The sequence below is a fragment of the Macrobrachium rosenbergii genome, chromosome 6 (assembly GCF_040412425.1).
Source record: "Macrobrachium rosenbergii isolate ZJJX-2024 chromosome 6, ASM4041242v1, whole genome shotgun sequence".
Taxonomy (NCBI): Eukaryota; Metazoa; Arthropoda; class Malacostraca; order Decapoda; family Palaemonidae; genus Macrobrachium; species Macrobrachium rosenbergii.
The window spans coordinates 63,733,922-63,739,563 of NC_089746.1; the positions used below are offsets into that span (position 1 = coordinate 63,733,922).

General features: G+C 35.0%; 1 long non-coding RNA gene across 1 annotated transcript; it reads right to left on the bottom strand.

Moving 5' to 3' along the window:
* Positions 1-3,287: 3,287 nt before the first annotated feature.
* Positions 3,288-5,016, bottom strand: LOC136839796 (uncharacterized). The gene is made up of 3 exons (XR_010853469.1): positions 4,929-5,016; positions 4,150-4,264; positions 3,288-3,414 (listed from the first exon to the last, which is right to left on the bottom strand). It is a non-coding gene; the product is annotated as an uncharacterized lncRNA (long non-coding RNA).
* Between the last annotated feature and the right edge of the window lie 626 nt (positions 5,017-5,642).

A 5,642-nucleotide genomic window follows, 5' to 3' on the forward strand; every position in this document is an offset into this window, starting at 1 on the left:
TTACATGAGCTATAAAAATTGGTGACCAACCCTGTAAAAGTATTTTTCCTATGAATGCTGATACGTAAATCTAGAAATGATAAAGTGTTGCTAGTTACTTTCTCTACTGTAAACCTAATATTGGGATGTTGGACATTAATGAATTCTAAAAATGTTACCAAAATAGAAGACAGAATTAATAGGTTCCTCAGAGCACTCAAACGTGACAGCATCATAGATGAAAACACCTTCCAAAACCTTCTCGTTACTGGTTCAACATACGGGATTGCGTATGGCCTTTCCAAGTTCCATAAGGAGGTCGTCCCACTTAAACCTATACTTCTTCATTAAATACGCCCCAATTATAAATTTGCAAAGTATTTAGTTCCATTGTTAGAACCGCTCACCAATAATACTTTTAAGGAGGATATTGTTAAGTAGGACTCTGACCTTTATATGGTCAGTGTCGACGTTGAGTCCCTGTTTACTCCTATTCCTGTTGAGGAGACGATCGAGGTCATATTGACCAAACTTTTCCCATTTCCCGGTTCTCTTTTTAACGGTTTTAACAGACCTTTATTTACACAACTTTTAGAATTGGCCGTGCGGGACACGGCCTTTATTTTTAATGAATCTCGTTTCAGACAGGTGGAGGGGATGGCAATGGGAAGGCCTTTAGGTCCTGCCTTCGCCAATATTTTCATGAACTCCCTGGAGGAGACAGTGCTTTTCATGCAGATCGATTTCTCTCGTACATTACCGAAATACACCCCAATATTAAATTTACGTCAGAGAGAGATTAGAAAATGATCAACTACCTTTTTGGATCTCCTAGTATTTCGACATAACGACGGTTTTAATACTTCTGTTTTTAGAAAAAAAGACTTTTACAAGGTTTGGGTTTAAATTTCTATATTGCTTGCTTCTATCATTTTAAACTTAATTCAGTTTTCACTCTCCTCCACAGGGCTTATTCTTTTAACTTCATCATGGGGGTCATACCATGAAGAAATATCGTTTTTACATGAGCCTTCGACCGGCAACTGGTTTCCATCTCATATTTTTTATAGATACTGCAAAAATTTCCTAGACACGAAACTATCCGGTTCCCCTGTTATTAGTACAGTACCAAGGAAGAACCAAGGAAGAAACTTTATGCCAGTATGCCATATATATCCAAGACGATGAATTTAGAAAAAAAACATTAAGTCTGCAATAGAAAAACATTTCAACATGTTACAGGTCATTCTTATTCCAAAAAAAAAAATCACAATAGGGTAATTTTTAAGTTTTAGCTTTCTGTAAAAGAAAACTATTGAGATGGCTTTGTCTGTCCGCCCTCAGATCTTAGAAACTACTGAGGCTAGAGAGCTGCAATTATCAAACATACCAAATTGCAGCCCTCTAGCCTTAGTAGTTTTTATTTTAAGGTTAAAGTTAGCCATGATCGTGCGTCTGGCACCGCTATAAATGTCAACACAGGGAACCATCGGGCCATGGCTGAAAGTTTCATGGGCCGTGGTGAGATGGGCCGTGGTGAGGGTTTAATACAGCATCATACGCTGTACAGAAAACTGGACTGCGCCAAAGAAACTTCGGCATTTTTTTTTTTTTACTTGACAACTAGTGAGAGCATAGCCTCTCAGTAATAGACATCTTTTCCGTAAACTCAAGATTTTATTGCAATGGAAACTATAGAATTTAGTCAGTATCCAGTTAAAGTATAGAAAACACCTTTTAATGGTACTTTGGAACTGCACTAATCGAGTTAATATAAGCACGGTAGCAATAGATAGACGTTAAAATAATACATTCAATTTTTATTAGCATAACACACAATACCTGATATAACCCTGTTTAGTTACATGTAGGACCGATGGTTTCCACAACTTCTTAACCATTGCTGTGCTTTCCTGCTTCCTCACAATACCTGCTATAATCCTGTTTAGTTACCTGTAGAACCGATGGTTTCCAAAACTTCTGAACCATCGCTATGCCTTCCTGCTTCTCACGTGTGATATGCTATGAACCTTTAGTTACCTGTAGACCAGACGGTTTCCTCAACTTCTAAACCATTGCTGCGCTTTCCTGCTTTCTAACAATATCTGCTATAAACCTGTTTGGTTACCTGTAGAACAGATGGTTTCCACATCATTTAAACCGCTGCTGTTTTTTCCTGCCACCCAAAGTACTTCCGTCAAAGTTGGTTTTCTTGACAAGCGATCCACCACCAATGGACCTTTCGACAAAGTTGATGTTCTTGACAGACTACTCTAACCCCACTTAGACCTGCCGAGACACCTCAAGGTCAGCAAATTTCCAGGACATGATTTTTTGTATTATTACCAAACCTCAACTCTTTGTTCCTATCTTAAATTCTGACAAACTTCATCCAGTCAGTGGTGTGCGCCACGTATATTGTATATAGGCTAGAATTTGAAGTGAAGCTTTCTAGTTCTTCGTACATGACAATCCCTCTTTCATTCGGGTAATGGCTGATGGTCTCTTAAACTGGTAATGAATTAGACAAACCCCTACCACTATTTTCTAATATTTTGATAAAAATATTTACAAACCTTAAAATCAATTTAACCTTAATATCCATTTTAATCTCAACTTTTGATTAATTTCATATAGTAATCTCTTCAGCTGGGATTCGTCCTTTTGAACAAGCCTATGAGCCTTATCAAATACCCCCTTACACTCCACCACTGACTGTTCTAAGCTTGTTTGACAAGATCTTTTGCCTTCCTTAAATTTTCGGGAAATCTCTCAGTTCCAAGCTATGCAGCAATTACCTCTGCAGTATTGAATTTTATTCAAGAACCTGCATTGTGTTACTGGAATATTTTTCATTTTATTCTCAGTAAGCAAAGATTAAAACTATCAAACAGGGATCTTTTAACTACTTAATCACATCAGAAGCAGTGTGGTATGTTAAAGGTTCCTAAATCTATTTCTAAGATACTGGAGCATTTATATTTTGACTGTTCTGCCTCCCTTATTGTCCCTTGTCGCAAATTAAATTTAAACACTTAAAAGTTTATCTAGGATCTAGGAATTGTCAAGACAATACTACAAATTAAGAGCCAAATTACATCATTCCTGGCATTCTTTCAATGCCAAAACTTGTCTTCAACCAAACCGTCAAATAAAGAGCCAAATACATAATTTTAGACATTCTTTCAATGTCTAGAAACTGAATTCAACCAAACAGTTATATCTTAGAATGTTCAAAAATGATTGATTGCAAAAGACCTGAAGTCTTCAACCAAAACGTTACATCTACCCTACTCCAAAAATTTTAAACAAAAATAAATGATTTCTCAATTTTATTCACAGCAGCAGTTACATCAAGATCTGGAAACGTTTAACAAAACTATGCTAGTTCCGCAGCTTCAGCTTGAGTTACACAGACGAGACATCTATTCACATCTGGAATAGAACAAGTATTAGTTCCGGGCTCAACTGACATTCCTGCAAAACTAAACTTCAGGCACAAATCGTTCCCAATGACTGCTCCTGATGCAAATCAAAATTATTCTGCCATTATACGTTACTTGAATGGTAAGCTATCTTACTTTAAGAACCATTTACACTTTTTAATAAAAGCAAACAACTGAGAGATACCCTGGTACTAGAAAAATATGATTTTCGATAACCTAAAAGTAACTTCTAAAACTTTATTGTATGGATCAGTTCCATTATACAATCTTCCAATATAAAGACCATTACACTTTGTTTCTGATTAATTATCTTAATGCTTAAAGTTACTTAGCTTTATACAAGTTACTTTAACTTTATACCTTCCAATGTAGTTTAACTTCTATCGAGGTTACGAATTACAGTATAAATTTAGAATTGCAGTATTTCGTAAAATTAAACTTCAGAGCAAATTACTTTAGGGAACCAAGTTACTTTAATCCAAGGAACTGACATTTACAAACCTAGTAAAAATTTTATTAAACTCAACTCACCATAAATTAAATTAAAATTAGTTTTAAGTTAAAAAAAAAAAAAAAAAAAAAAGCAAGCCCCCTCCTGGCGTACGGCAGACCGAAGTCTCCCGTACGTCAGAAAGGCCTCCCCCCAACAGGGGCCCCGCCCCTGAGGGGGGAGGAGTAGCTTGCAAAGTGGTTTGAAAGAGCAAAATTAGGAATGTTAACTAACCTGTTAACGCGATGGTAATATACGTTACCCATATCCGTGTAAAGGAATACGTGTGAAGGAATTGAAATTCGAACCGTCACCAAGACTCATCACAAATTAACAGATTTCGCCAAGCCTGAAAAGGAAGGATACCGTATAAATAAAAATTAATGAGCCCTGAAAAAAAAGTGAATAATGTAAGCTGCAAAATATCTAAGCTGCAAAATATCCAAGCTGCAAAATATCCAAGCTGCAAAATATCCAAGCTGCAAAATATCCAAGCTGCAAAATATCCAAGCTGCAAAATATCCAAGCTGCAAAATATCCAAGCTGCAAAATATTTAATTATACATAAGGAAAAACTATCAACTATAGTGTAAAAATGGAAAAACACGAAGTAAAAAAAATAAACATTGTAATGTAAAATCTAAAGACCAGCATTAAAAGGAAATACTATAAAATGAAAGTTAAAATAAAACAGTATCAAAAACTATCAATTACAACGCAAAAACCGTAAAACACAACGCACTATAGGAAAACCTTAACATTTACAATGTAAAAATTACACAAAGCACTAAAGGAAAGCCCTATCAATTATAATGTAAAAACAGCAACAACGCACTAAACAAAAAGCTATAACAACGAAAATTTAAATATAAAACAAGGAAAACTAAATTTAAGTTTAAACACTATATAAATTAAAAGTACTACACAAAAAAGTGTCAAAAACTATAAAATACTCAAGTACTTTAGGAAACTTAAAATATCCAAAACCTCACGAAAACAAAACGATGACTTACCTCCCACAAACAGTAATATCTCGCGTACAACTTTCAAGACGAAAAGGTCCAACAAGAATGTCACTGAGTCCGATGAGTTCAACTGCTGTTCTGGAGTGGAGACTCTCTTGAGTTTTTGGTCGGAAGAAAACCCGAAACTCTGATGCCAAGGACCCTAAAGGTGCAGCCCGGCAGCCCACCCGGTAAACTATAGATCTCCGTCGTTTTCAAAGTAGGTTTAATGCGCGTCACTGTAGTCCTGAGAGTTCTTGTCTTCCGTGGTTCGAGCCCACGAGACGACGAACTTATTATCAACTAAAAATATTCCCCTTTGGTAACGTATATGCAAATATATTATTTCCGCGGTAGAGTGAATTTGGGTATTAAAGGACGTTTGTAGCTTAATGCTTGCATATGAATCAAGGTGATGTGATGATTATTCATTCATATATATATATATATATATATATATATATATATATATATATATATATATATATATATATATATATATATATATATAGTTATTTCAGAATAGTAGACCAATATATATATATATATATATATATATATATATATATATATTATATAGTTCACAACAGTAGACCAATTCTTTTTTAATTAGAATCCTATATGATAACAGAAAGGAAATGTGATAAGATAAAAGTAGCGATTTTAAGGTGCAAAAAAAATATAGAGAGATAAGGTTTCCCTATTGCAAGAGAATGTACCTTA